The sequence below is a fragment of the Henckelia pumila genome, chromosome 2 (genome assembly GCF_033568475.1).
Source record: "Henckelia pumila isolate YLH828 chromosome 2, ASM3356847v2, whole genome shotgun sequence".
NCBI lineage: Eukaryota > Viridiplantae > Streptophyta > Magnoliopsida > Lamiales > Gesneriaceae > Henckelia > Henckelia pumila.
The window spans coordinates 161,496,469-161,511,984 of NC_133121.1; the positions used below are offsets into that span (position 1 = coordinate 161,496,469).

General features: G+C 38.4%; 1 long non-coding RNA gene across 1 annotated transcript; it reads right to left on the reverse strand.

Moving 5' to 3' along the window:
* Nucleotides 1-1,122: 1,122 nt before the first annotated feature.
* LOC140879845 (uncharacterized) lies at nucleotides 1,123-10,572 on the reverse strand. The gene is made up of 3 exons (XR_012149529.1): nucleotides 10,387-10,572; nucleotides 10,236-10,289; nucleotides 1,123-1,247 (listed from the first exon to the last, which is right to left on the reverse strand). It is a non-coding gene; the product is annotated as an uncharacterized lncRNA (long non-coding RNA).
* Nucleotides 10,573-15,516: the final 4,944 nt, after the last annotated feature.

The window sequence follows — 15,516 nt, forward strand, 5'->3', positions numbered from 1 at the left end:
AGAAGGATGGATCGATGAGACTGTGCATCGACTATTGGCAACTGAACAAAGCAACGGTAAATAATCGATATCCTTTGCCTAGAATAGATGATTTGTTAGATCAGTTACAGGGTTCTTCAGTGTATTTCAAGATTGATCTGAGCTCTAGTTATCATCAGTTGCGAGTGAAAAATGAGGATATTCCAAAGACTGCTTTCAGAACAAGGTATGGTCATTATGAGTTCATTGTTATGCCATTTGGTTTGACGAATGCCCCAACAGTTTTTATGGGACTGATGAATAGAATATTTCAGAGATATCTTGATGATTTTGTCATTATTTTCGTTGATGATATTCTGATTTATTCAAAGAATTTATGTGATCATGTTGAACACCTGAGAATTGTATTAAAGACTTTGAGAGCAGAGAAATTTTATGCCAAGTTATCCAAATGTGAATTTTGGTTGCAGAAAATTGAGTTTCTTGGGCATATCATTTCAGGTGATGGTATTTCAGTTGATCCGAGCAAGGTTGAGGCAGTGATCAGTTGGCCAAGACCTACTTCAGTTCCAGAAATACGTAGTTTTATGGGCTTAGCAGGTTACTATCGAAGATTTATCAAAGATTTTTCTTGTATTGCGAAGCCTATTACTCAGTTGACACAGAAGAATGCACCGTATATTTGGACTGAAGCTTGTGAAGCTAGTTTCATTGAGTTGAAGAAAAGGTTGACGAGTGCACCAGTCTTGACAATTCCTTCAGGTACTGGTTATTTCACTGTTTATTGTGATGCTTCTGAAACATCCTAGAACTTCTAGTGAAATTTTTTTTTTTTTTTAAATAACACTCTAACTATAAAATAATAAATATAAATATATATATGCCCATACATATATATATATTGTACTTTAAAAAAAATACTTTACTTAATTTAAAATACATATACACAATAAATACAATAAAGGTACTCGCATGCAATTAAATACTTAAAATTAATTACTAAATAATCATTCATAAGATTGCCATACTAAAATTCCTAAATAATATTTCTTTCACCAAGATTAATGAAAACTTAGAAAATAAATACTAAAATCTAAAATCCATGCATGTACGGAAAATCTATAATAATAAAATATATGCGGAAATAAATGTTCTAGTCTCAACATAAAATTCATCTTAGAGCAATGGTCACGGGTTCTAGCCGCTGGATACTCATACGCCCTCGCCGCCAGTCGGAAACACATTAACTTCATTAATATTCTGCTCACCTGCACCATTTAAATCTAGTGAGCCTAGAGGCTCAGCACGTTCTATCCTTATATAACAAAATGAAACCATACACAAGCACACATCATATAAAATACGTGAATATAAATATACGTGCGTGATCTTAAAAATATATGCATATAGACATGAATAAATAATTATAATGCTTCATCATTATGCTAATCATAAACATCACATTTAATAAATCTCATAAAATGTCTTATCATAATTTCTTAGTTTTCAACAGGTCGTATCCATGTCGGTGGCATCATACTGAGCGATTGATCAATCTATAAACCAACATACGCGGCGGTGGGGTTTCCACCTCTGTGCTGCCACTTCACCAGCCCTCTCAGCTGGATCCATAAGCTCATCATACTTATACATCATTAGGAAGGTCACCGGGCCCAGGTATCCCGGCCTCCAACCACATCACTTTCCACCTTCACTTCAACTTCCATAAAAATATATTTTTCGTAACATGCATTTAATTAAACTGATCATAAAAAAATATTACATGATGCATGAACTTAAAAATTCTCATTATTTCTTTATTTCATGAAAATTTGTCCGTAAATATATATTTAATTTATTTTCTTAAAAAAATCTTACTTATATATCTAATAAAAATGCATGCATTAATTAAATATATATTTACGGACATTTATTTTTCCAAAGACTTGTTCGAGCTGCTGACCACTTAACTTAAACCCATAAATTTTTAGACTGACTCAAAAACCCAAAAGCCCAACCTGACCTGGCCCATTAAGTTCATGGGCCCCCAGGCCCATGAAAAACTAATGGGCTCACTAAAAACATAATTTAGGCCCATCAACTTATTAACTTAAAGTTAAATTAATAAAATTATTAACTAACCATTAACTTATAAATTTGACTGATAAAATTACTAAACCCGACACAACTTGGCCCAATAATTCTCATGAATCACACGGCCCATGAAAAATTAGTGGGCTCACTTCATTAATTATTTAAGCCCAAAATTAATATTAAATTAGTGTAATTAATTAATTAAGTCAAGCCCAAACCCATTAATTATTAACTAAATCTCTTATTTAATTTAAAATAAAAATACCCGAGTTAAACTAATATAACCCAGACCCGGACCAAACTAACTCGACCCATTATATTTTAGACCCGACCCGGACTCGAAAAGCGGAGCCCGGCCTGCCAAAACACAAGACACAACCCTAGCTTACCTCTCCCTAAGCCCAACTCGAGGCAGCCCTGAGCGGCTTCAGAAAATCTGATCATGCCGCCTGCTCAGGTCACCTTTGGCCGTGAAACCACCTCTCATACTTAGCCAACACCCAGACGGTTCTAACCCAACAAATTTTACCTCAAACCGTGGTCTGTGGAAGAAGAGCGAACCAAAACACTCTAGACCTAGTTTCTGCTCGCGCGCAGAACGCGAGCAGCCACTTCCGGCCGTTCGGCCGCCAATCTCCGGCAAGAACCGGCCGGAGAACCACCTGAAAAATCTTCCCCAAGGTCTTGGGGTTCTAACCTAACTGAAATCACCCTAAAATACGCTCTGTGGACCGAGAACGAGCAAATCTCCCAACCAAGCTCAACCTGCGCGACCTGCTGCGCATCAGAAGATATGGCCGGTTCCAGCCCTTTCCAGCCATGAACCAGCCCTCCAAACCGACCCTAAGGACCCTAGATCAGACCCCTAACAAAGGTGCAGCAGTCCCGATCAAGCCATGGTCAGAAAACTCGTCAACATGAGCCTTATGCATAAAAAACGTGATTACATGCATGAATCATGAATAATATCCTTAAATTCTGAAAACACATGCATTAACAAATCATTCATAGTAAAAATCAGTTTATATGATTTAAATGGTGGCCAAGAATGGATTCGAGACGTGCCTTGATGAATATTTGCAAGAAATAACGTTTATGTCACGTCGTACGGCTCTCCGGGACGAACAGATCTCCAACCAATATAAAATCTTAAAAGCTCGGCTACGGGGCTGTGAAAGTCTTGCTGGAACGATGAAGATGATGGAGAAAGGTTGAGGGAGGCGGCTAGGGAGTTGAGGCGTGAGATAGGGTAGAAAATCTTATGATAATATTTGGGTAGTCTAGGTTAAATATTTAAATAAATACTTTGGGTAGATAATTACTAAAATTTAAACTAAAAAAATACATGATAATTTGCTAAAAACTTAAAAATCCCGAAATAATAAAATAGGTGATTTTTAAAACTTAATAAAAGTCATTAAAATGATTTATTTTGGGTAAAAACGGACATCTAAATATATATATATATATAAATACCATAATTTTCTTCAAATTATACCTTAAAATAATATTTTAAGGCTCCTAAAAATCTCCGAAAATATTTTGGGTGAAAACAAACATCTCGTCCGTCCACGGCCCCGCCTACGCGATCATAAAATAAACTTTCTCAAATAAATTCAAAAACCACAGAAAACAAATTTAAATGCCGAAAAAATATTTAAAACATGAAAATAAATCACATAATTTAAATAATCACTCATAAAAATAATTTAACACATTTTCACATTATTTTAAACTTATTAAATCTCTTAGTTATGCATGCGGATTTACGTGCCGAATTTCTGGGCGTTACAGCTTCTCACAGGGGACTAGGATGTGTGCTTATGCAGGGAGATCATGTTGTTGCTTATGCCTCGAGACAATTGAAGCCACATGAAACTAGATACCCAATTCATGATCTTGAATTGGCAGCCATTGTATTTGCATTGAAGATTTGGCGACACTATCTTTACGGTGAGAAGTTTGAAATTTATTCTGACCATAAAAGTTTGAAATATCTGTTTTCACAGTCTGAACTGAACATGAGGCAAAAAATATGGTTTTATTTGTTGAAAGATTTTGATTGCGAGATTAAATACTATTCGGGGAAATCCAATGCAGCGACTGATGCATTGAGTCGAAAGATATGTTCCTTATCTTTATCTACTATTGATATTTCTCATTTGATAGATGATTTCTGTACTGCTGGATTAGTATTTGAAACAGATGTGAAGCCTATTCTTATTTGTGCTATTCGAGCTGAGCCTGAGTTATTGATGAGAATCAAAGAAGCGCAAAAATTAGATTTGAGTATTCATAAATCGATTGAGATGGTCAGATCAGGGAATCAATCCGAATATAAGGTCAGTAATAATGATGTTTTATATGTGAATAACAGACTTGTTGTTTCAGATATTTCTGATTTGAGATAGCAGATATTAAAAGAGGCTCATTGCAGTAGATTAAGTGTTCATCCTGGTGGCAGAAAAATGTACAATGATTTGAAAAATCAGTATTGGTGGAAACAAATGAAGTCTGATGTCACCAACTTTGTATCTCAAAGTTTGAATTGCCAACAGGTGAAGGCTGAAAGAAAGAAACCATGTGGTTTATTGCACCTCTTATCTATTCCTGAATGGAAGTGAGATCATATTTTCATGGATTCCGTTACAAAGTTACCGCGTTCATCCCGAGGTTGTGATGCCATTTGGGTGATTATTGAAAGATAGACGAAATCAGCGTGCTTCATTCCGTACAAAATGACGTATAAACATGATAAGATGGCAGATATCTATATTAGAGAAGTGGTCAGATTTCATGGAGTGCCAAAGTATATCGTATGTGATCGAGATCCTCGATTCACATCTCACTTTTGGCACAGCTACAACAAGCTTTAGGTACTCGTTTTCACTTGAGTACTGCATATCATCCTCAAACTGACGGACAGTCAGAACGAACTATTCAGACATTTAAGTATATGCTTAGAGCTGTGGTGTTATATTTTAACACTACTTGGCAAGATTCATTACCATTTGTGGAATTCTCTTACAATAACAGCTATCAGACCAGTATTGAGATGGCTTCATTTGAAGCGCTGTACGGTAAGAAGTGTAGATCACCGCTACACTGGGATGAAATCTCAGAAGTACCTGAACTTGGGCAAGATATGATCCGAGAGATGACTGAGAAGGTGAAACTGATTCAGAAAAGAATGAAAACAGCTCAAGATCTACAAGCCAAATATGCAAATATCAGACGTAGACCGTTGTGTTTTGAGCAGGGAGACAGAGTATTTTTGAAGATTTCTCCGTTCAGGGGTACTGTCAGATTTGGCAAGAGAGAAAAGTTGGCTTTGAGATTTATTGGTCCGTATGAGATTCTGGAGAAGATAGGCGATCTTGCCTATAGACTTGCATTACCTCCATATTTATCTGGAATACATTATGTCTTTCATGGTTCTATGCTAAGTAAATATCAACCAGATTCATCTCATGTTATCCAAGTGGATGAAGTTGAACTTGATGACACTTTGAGTTATTTCGAGAAGCCTATTCAGATACTTGTTCGTAAAGAAAAGCAACTTAGAAACAAGACGATATAGTTAGTCAAAGTTAAGTGGAATCGACATGGAGTTGAAGAAGCGACATGGGAGACTGAAGAGGATATGAAACAGAGATTTCCACAGCTATTTCATTGACATGAGTCTTATTCAGTATTTCTATTCTTTCTTTATCTTATGTGTATACAGATTGCATGCGATTTCGAGGAAGAAATCATATCTTAGAAGGGGAGAATTGTAAAGCCCCGAAAATATTTAATTTAAATTCGAGAATATTTAATTTGAAAATTTTTAGAGTTTAGATTTAAATTCTAATATTCTTAAATTATTTAGGATTGAATTGAATTAAAAAGAGGGTCGAGGACTATTTTGTAATTTATGAATAATTGAAGGGCCAACGTGCAATTTATGCATGTAGTGGAGGACACATGGGTTTATTATATGTTACTACGTGTAATATTTATATCTCCATCAGAATTCTTCAGCCCCAAGTCGAGAACATCATCTTTATCCTTGAGATTTTATTTTCCAAATTCAATATCTTTTGATCCGGCCATCCGAATTTAATTCCGAACATAGCGCTGTGATACTCTCTTCAAGAGCTTCGATTTGGTGTAAGTATTTTGTTGTTTACAGCATATTTCAAAAATGGTATGTTGAAGAAATCAGGAATTGATTATATATGGTTGTTCTTGAGATTATACGTATTACGATATCGAAATCGGATCGAAGATTGGATGTCGTATGAAATTGATATAATTTTCATAAACTATGTTCGAACCTTATGTCTTTGATTCTGCTGTTTTATTATGTGTTCTTGCTGATATTTTTTGGTTATGAGTTGTATATGATTATTGGATTGAATTCGATTTAGTTGGGTTACCGGTTTGTTGTCGTTATGCCGCCGGTTCGAAAAGGGCAAGACTTGTGATGTTTGGATTGATCTGGACATTTATTTAGTTCCTTGCTGATGTTCTTGAAATATTTATGTGATATTTCATATTTGTATCAAGAGACATCGACTTCGGGAATTTCGTATTTGAATCGGTTAAGAAGTGAACAAGGTTTGAAGTTGTTTTGGTATTGAAGATTGAGTTGTGAGTTTGAATAGATGTTGATATGAGTTTTGTTGTAGATTGTCAAGTCTTGAAGAATCTACAATTCAAAGAAAAGAAAGGTATATGATGATATCAATAGAAGGGATTTGATACTCGAGACGGAGGTTCTTGAGTATTCCCGAAGAAATCACATACTTATTATTTTATGTTTGTGTTTTAGAACTTGAATTGTTGATCCATCACAGGTAGTGGATCTTTATATTATAACTGAAGTTATAGTGTTGTCATATCAGATATGACTATCGAAAATGGATTCATCCATGGTTCAGATATGAATCTTGAGTCCTAGAGCGGCTTTAAACCTCAATCCAAGATTAGATACGAGTCTTGAGGCTTGGAGCGGCTTTAAATCTCAACACCAAGATTTTATTAAAATATTGCGGCCTGGAGCGGCTTTAAATCTCAAGAATGAAGTGTGTTTACGACTTATGCAATTTATTCTTTATATCTTGAAGTTTATATATGTTGATATTGCATGTATATGTCTTTTACACTGGGAATTATATTCTCACCGGAGTCTCTCCGGCTATTATCTTGTTTTGTATGTGTCCATGGCAATAGAAGGGGCTAGAACGGGCCAAAGACAACCGTAAGAGATGATGATCGAGAGACTTAGCATGTGGTGTTTTGGGTTGTTTGTAGTTAAAGTGATGTACTTAGATCATTGTCAAGCCTGTTAGAAGACTTATGCTTCTGTGTAGTTTTAAGAACATGTTGAATCCTTGTGTAATCTAGTCTTTTGGAAATATTTTAGACTACTAGTTTGATGTAATGAATGTTTATAAACATGTTTAAAACTTGATATATATGTTTGTGCATGCTTTAGATTGGAAGAGCATGTATTGAAGAGGTTGAAAGATCAAACCATGAGCTGCAGAAAACTGAGCATAAATCTGCTTAGGGAAGGCCCGAGCTGCACTTTATGGCAGCACGTGCGCAGCCCTAATCTCCCCAACCCAAAGGTTGGAGATTTGGCCGCACTCGAGCGGTCAGAAAGTGCATCTCGAGCGCACCCCTTGTTATAGAAAAAAAAAATTTGGTTGAGCTTTCATCTCACTTGTTTAATTAATGATATTTAATTACTAATTGCCCCAAGAATAAGATTAGCAACCCGAGGCCCCACATAAACTTATAAACTGAACTGTTAACTTAGATTCTTGATTGTGGCCCTTTTCTAAAGTTTTGATCGATCAATGGTTGCAGTATACTATGCCGGCAAGGAAGTCGGGATTTCTCCCAACCTGTCTTGCCCCGTGTTGGTATGGGAAGCCAAGATTTCTCCCAGCCCATCCATAGCCTGAAATGGTAAGGGAAGCCAAGATTTCTCTCAGCCCGTCCAAACCCATGAGGTGGTAAGGGAAGCCAAGATTTCTTCCAGCCCGTCCATACCCTGAGTTAGTAAGGGAAACCAAGATTTCTCTCAGCCCGTCCATACCCTGATGTAGTCACAATCAACTTTCCTTATTCAAAAAAAATACTTTTTTTTTCTTGACTCGACTCAAAGACTTAGACTCAACTCAAGAAATGACTTTATTTGCAAAAATTTACTTGATTCTCAAATAAATGAAGTAGGATGGTTGACAAGGATTGTGATTTAGGTGGTAAACCATAGCTAAGAATCTAGACTTTACTTTTTGGCACATAGGACATATCCCGAGCAATCCACTTAAAAATGCTTATAACATACTCATTTCTTAATCAAAACTACTTCCGCTTGAAAACACGATTCCCATGCAATCTATTCTCAACTAGGAAGTCAACCTCGAGTTACAAATATTACCCAATAATTTCTGGCAAGTAAGTTTTTGGGTAGCAACACTTAACGTCTAAAATCATGCACCTTAACATTCAATAGCCTAAAACTCAACCAAAACTTAACCGAATTAGTTCCCGCTTGAAACGACATTTCCCTAGAATCTAAGGCCATTCCCAAACCCGAGCCCTAGGACAAAACACGTGTATAACACTATTTTACATGACCAAAATCGGGCAGCCCTGCTTCTTGGAAGAAATTTTGCACTCTTCCTACTTGGACCCCTTATAAACCTTCAACCCATGTTCCACTAATAATCCAGCCGATAACCTAACAACTTGACCACCCAAAGACCCTATTCAAACCACTAGAACAGATTTCCCCAAGCATAGAAACTCACAAGGCTATCCCTTGCCCTACCCCTCAAAATCGTCCCTTAAACAACACCCAAAACATCAGCCCCTTCACTAACAACTTGCTAGCCAACTTCACCATCCCTAAGCACTACCATGTGAGCTACATCTCAGCCATGACAGCCTCTATATCAACATCTGAGCAACAAGCAAGAAATCGAATCAACCCAACCCAAACACAGTGAGAAGTTTCGAAACAGGGACAAAAATGCAAACATTAAATCGTGACCTCAAACTCACATCTATCGTTCAAACACCAGTACGTGCAACACAAAAAAAAAGGGAAATCAGAAATTTTCACGACTAAACCAAAGTGAACGGAAAAACAGAGAACTCGTGCAACTTATCGAGATGTACAGAAAAATGCTCAAACATTCTCCATAAATCAGAAAATTCACAATATACCCAAGAAAACAAGACACAATGTAATAATCCACTTGGTGGCCAAGGAAATCCATATTCTTGACTTAAACAAAAAAAATCAGAAATGGGGAGGAGAAGCTTGGCTGAGCTGTGATCGAGACAAAGGGCACCGAAAATCAGCTCGAACAGCAAGCTCAGGGGAAGGCCACGCTGGACAGATGGAGCTGCTGCGGCAGAAAGCTGGGAATGAAGAAAAATGGGAGTGCCAATCGCGTGAGGAAAAATGGAAAATGAAGGAAGTCTGTATCGGATTAAATAAGGGAAATGGGCCGAGATTGGGCTAAGGAAAAATAGAGATTGGGCCGATGCAAATTTGGCCTGGTGAAAATCCCGTTGGGTCGGGTCCACATATTTTTAAGTGGGTAAGAAACATAATACATAAAATATAATATGTAGTATTTATAAGTGTTAGGCCCAAATTTTGCAAATACTCAAATTTGAAAATTCAAGAATTAAATACTTCAATTCTATTTTACAGGTTTAAAGATGCTAATTAATTTAATATAGATATTTTGACAAATAAAATCAGGATATTTAAGATTATTAACACTAAAACGAATTTAGGCATGAAATTTAAATTATGAAATTCTTGGTGCTACAATCAAGATCAAACATGGGCCCTGGGTAATGTAGCACTCTGCGTCATCGCCCCAGGAGGTGGATCACATACCCGACAGTGGAAATAATACCGGTGTCCTGACATGAGTCTATGTGTCCAACCGAAATACTAGTGACCTGACACTGATCAACATGTCCAACCATCCACTAACAAGATAGGTTCAAAACCCTAATTTCGGATATCACAAGAATATAACTCAAGATGCTAATGAAATGCAGCATAATAACATGTCATATAATCAATGCAACACATAATACATGCATACTCAGTCAGGGTATCTCGAACAGTAATTTCGTACCTTAATTCTACTAGTCAAGCTGCACCAGCTCTTTGTCCAAGCCTATAGTCCGCACTACAATGCAAAATACTCATGCATCATAATATTATTCTAAAAGCCTTAACTAAGCTATAGAATACTCCCTATTTTCTATAAGAAGCTAGATTTATACCTTCGTCCATCTTCAACCCGCTGAAGACGACTGCCCTAGAACTTTGGCACCACTCCGCTGCGACTCCAAAGCAACTTGCCAAATCCCGGACCAATCCTAGGAAGGCTAAAAACATCTCAAATACACAGATAAAGAGAGGATAGTTGTGAATTGGTGAGCAAAATATGAATCTCGGAAAGCCTATTTATAGGCAGAGATCGGACTGTCCGATCTCTTGATCGGAGAGTTTGATCCTGCATGAGGGCCATGTCGCCTGCATGCAAAGTTGGAACGTTCCGATCCCTATCGGCTCAGTGATGTCATCCATGATGTCACTTGTCTGACTGGATTTAGACATCTGTCCACTTGAGTTCGGACCGTCCGATCTTGTGATCGGAGCGTCCGATCTCCATCGAATCATCCGATCTGTCATGGGCTTATGTTCGTACCATCCGAACTCTCCGAGCCCAAATAATCCTACTAACCATTTTTGGGCATTCTGGATCCGATTTCTTGGTTCGATTAATCATATTAAAGCTCGTTAATCATGTTTTACTTAAATTTAAACATGATTAACCACTTAATCTCTTAAAATGGAACTGGGCTACTACAAGATCTTTCCAAATATGAGAAACAATGGTTACAGACAGCTCCTGTGTCCAAATATTGCAGTATGTATAAGGGAAAACATTTTCATTTTCTGATGCTTTGTTAGTTGTGTATGTCTTGACAAACAACTTTTCAGATAGAGTGTGTTGAAAACTTTGTATATTGTAAATCTTGATAAGAAGATATCTTATGACCATTACAAAAGTCTTCATTGGAGTAACTGGTCGAGTGAGTCATTTGTTACTAGAGCGAGCAAGTAGGTCTTCTTGGTATACAAAGACCAGTCGATATCACTAGGATGCTTGGTACCGGGAGGTGCTACACGGCTTGAGATCGGGTGAACACCCTACTGCTTGACCGGGAAAGCACTCTTGAAGTCTTCAAAGAGAGCAGTCAAGTACCTGTATTACAAAGCAAGAAACTAGATCTAATAACCAAAACTAAGGTATCAAACATACTTCATTCAATTTTTTCATAATAGGAGTCTTAATAACTTTCATTTATCATTGTCATTTATAGATTAATCAAATTATTTAATATTATAATTGTGTTGATTTTCTTTTTTCAATAGTAAAATTACAATTATTTCCTTGTTATTTTATTATTATTATAGTAACTCGTATCCCATTTACGAGCTTAATGGTTAAAAATGATTAAGAGATACTACTCTAAAAAAATTTATTAAGAGATACCAATATAAATTAGCCAAGTGATTAATTCGATCAAAATGTTGAATCAGGACTTCGAAATCACCGAAGAGATCGGACCATCTGAAGTGGGTTTGGAAGCACCGGACCATAGCAGCTGAGATCGGAAGCAAAGGGTGAGTTCGGACCTTCCCAACGTGAGATCGGAGCATCCGAAGGTTAGGCTATGCACACTAGTGACTTGTTACCAGCGTTTCGACATTCAGATGCATGCATTGGATCGGAGCTTCCAAATTAGAGACCAGAGTTTTCGATCACGCCCATTTGTAAACGTGGCTTGCATGCGAATCGGAACTTCTGATCGAGGGATCGGAACTTCAAAACTTTGCCTATAAATAGGGCATTTGAGAATTAGATTTCTTGTTCATTCACAACTTTTCCCTCTCTAGTCTTGGCATTCTTGGGTGATTCCAGCCATCTAGGCATGGTCCAGGTGGCAACAGGGCGCTTTTGAAGTTGTAGCGGAGTTGTGCCCAGGAGTTAGGGCTTCGACATCAGCGGGCTGACAATAGACGCAAGTATAGTTCTAAATTCCTATTAGTATTAGAGACTATCTATTAGCTTATTTATGACTTTTATATCATTAATAGTGATTTGGTAAATATCTGCTTGTAGGTTTAGACCCTGCACTTGTGCTACTAGAACATCCTTATTAAAGTACGTAAGTTTTGACTGAGATAGCCAACGAGTATGCATGCTTATATGTTGTATTTTATGTGTCATGATACATGTTTTACTGCTTTGATATATTATGCTGCATGTGAATATTCATGTTGAGCTGAGTCTCTTTTAAGGTAGCCTTTGTAGTAGGGTCACTCAGCCCTATATTTTTTTGATTATATTGTCTAACAACAGGAGATTCCTTGTTGACGATGATTGACGCTACAGTGATCTGGACAAGTATGTGTACATACCTAGCGGAGTTGACGTCAGATGGTACTACATACTCATTGGTGCGTAAACTGAGCAGGACTTGTGATAACCAGCACCCCATCATTTGCATGCATCATACTAGGTTTGTATACGCGTGCTTATAGTATTGAGCGTAGTCGCTCACATTCAGTGTTTTGTTCTTGGAAACCCTATTCGATGGGCTAGGTCTCAGGTTGTACGAGACCGGTAGGTCGGGGCAGGGTTTAGAGTTGGAGCATTGGTTTTGTAGTGACCCGTACTCAAAATAAGTAATTTACTAGGTAATCATGATTAAATTTGGGTAAAACTTGATGAAGGAATTTCCAAATGGATCTAAGGAGTTCAAAAATGGATTCAAAACGCTGGAAAAAAATCCAGAGGGTTCCAAACAATCGAGTAGTTTGGAAGTATAGTTTAGGATCAGAAGCTCTGTCATGATCGAAAGCTCCGAACTATACTCGAGGTTAGTTGTCATGGATGAGGTCATCATTGATGATGTCATGTGATCGGAAGCTCCGATCAACTGTCGGCAGCCAGCTATTGAATGACATGTGGTTGGTGAAGAGAGATCGGAAGCAGGGGATAGGACGCTCCGATCTGATCGGAGGTTCCGATCGTGCGATCGGAGGTTCCTATCGCAGTCTATAAATATGGGATGCGAGGCTCACTTTCCATTCGCCAATTCACCTCTTCTCTCTCTATTCTAGTCTCTTTTATTCGATTCTAGGGCTTTCTTGGCATCTTACTGGAAGTTTGGAGGTGGCGGAGCGCTTCGGGGATAGTAGAGAAGTTGTGCCTAAGTTTGGAGGCAGTCGCCATCAGCGGGCTGACGATGGACGCATGTATAAATTTGGGTCCCTAATAGCTTTAGGGAGTATCTAATAGTCTAGTTAAGGCTTTTAGAGCACATTAAGTGATATAGCGTCTATATGAATATAGGCTTGGACTAGAGAGAAGGACTTGCTAGGTTGCTCTTATTTATGAGATTGAGGTACGTAAGTACTGACCGAGATAGCCGGCATGATATATTCAGTTTTATGTTGCATTGTATGTGCCATGCTTTACTGTTTTACTGTTTAAACACATGCATGATTATTCTAGACTGCATCTCGTGAGAGATGAGTCATGTGAGGGGAACCTCAGCCCCGTATTGTTTTTTCTATCGCCGAGAGACACCGCGACGGCGGAGACTAATGCTATGGTGATAGGACAAGTATGTGGATGTACCCTGCGGAGTCGCTCTCCATCAGGTACTGCATATTCGATTGGTGCCCTTGAGCAAATTGAGTTTTTACTGGGTTTTAAAATCATTCGTGCATCATACTTGTTTACATATCATTGCTTTCATATTGACCGTAGTCGCTCACGCCCAGTATTTCTGTATTTTTTGGACACCCTATTCGGAGGGGCAGGTCTCAGATTGGGTGACGTCGGAGGTTTGCGACAGGGCGAAGACCAGGATTCAGGGTTCTATTGATTTTCCCTTAGTTTTTAGGGATTTTTTACACTGTTCGATTTGGTTGTATTATACAGTGTTTATTTATGGGTTTTCTGTCGGTTTTATTCTGCCGAATGTATTTGGATTTAGACTCTTTACTTTTCCGCTGTTAAATTCTGGTTATTTTTTTTTAAGTTAAATGCATTCTTAATTAGCTTCTGATTAGTAGTGGATCCGGGTTGGGTCGCTACATTTATTGGTATCAGAGCATGCATATAATATTCTTGGGATTTAGGTTTGGTTGTTTGGGTAATGTGCCTTAATCCTTTCAGATGGCTGGTAGAGACTACGAGAGTCAGGCTAGCGATGGGTGTTGGGGTGATGAGGATCCTTCGATGCATCACCAAGCACACCGTCATCGTTGAGAGGGTCGATGAAGTTTTGAGTTGTATAAGTTTGTTTAACTCGGGCCTAAGCCTTTGGTGGAAGGTGATACTCCTGAGGCAACATAGAATTTGCTTGAACAGATGGAGCACTGTTTCCGTGCATTTGACTGTTCCGAGGAACAAAATATGGAGGCTACTACTTTTCTGTTAGAGGGACGATCCTGTAAGTGATGGAGATCCACGTCCGCACAGTTGATCCATGATCAGGGCCATGCTTTGTGGTTAGAATTTTGTCGCTTTTTCCGTCAGTTACACTTTCCTCCAGCCCTTTGTCAGGCGAAGGCAATAGAGCTTCTTAATCTGAAGCAAGGGACGATGTCCATTGATGAGTACCAACAGAAATTCATTGATCTACTTTCATATTGTCTGCATGTTGGTTCTAGTTCCGAGGCAAAGTACGACCATTTTCTCCAAGGCCTGAACCAGAAGATCTCTGATAGGGTGACTGTTTGTGATGATCCTACATCGTATGAGGGCTTGGTGAACTGTTTTAGCCAGGCAGAGATCAGTTTGAGACGAGGGAGGGAGTTGCAGACTTCTCGATCTTCAAGTTCTTTGGGTCCACAAGCCCAATCTTTTAAGAAGCAGGGTGATACTTCTCCTTCTTCTTCCGGATCAAGAGGCATTGTTTGTTTTGGCCAGCAAGGTAGAGATCCTCGCTGTGGGCAGTGCAGGAGGAGACATCCTCGAGACCAGATTCATCGTGCTTCCGGTGCTTGTTTTCTCTATGGCGAGATGGGTCATTTGAAGAAGGACTATCCTAACCTTATGGGAGCAGCGAGTGGTTCTTGTTGCGGTAGAGGTTCTCAGGCTACCGTCTAGCAGCAACAGCCATTGCAGTAGCAACGTCCTCATACTTCTTCTCGTGCACATTATTCTTTGCATCCTCGTGTTTAAGGGCAAGTATTCGCGCTGAACCAGGACAGGCTCAGGCTGATAGTGAGCGCATGATTGTAGGTACCTTAAGTTTGTGAGGTTTTCCTGCATGAATTTTGATCGATATGGGTGCGTCTCATTCTTTCATATCAGCTCAATTTGT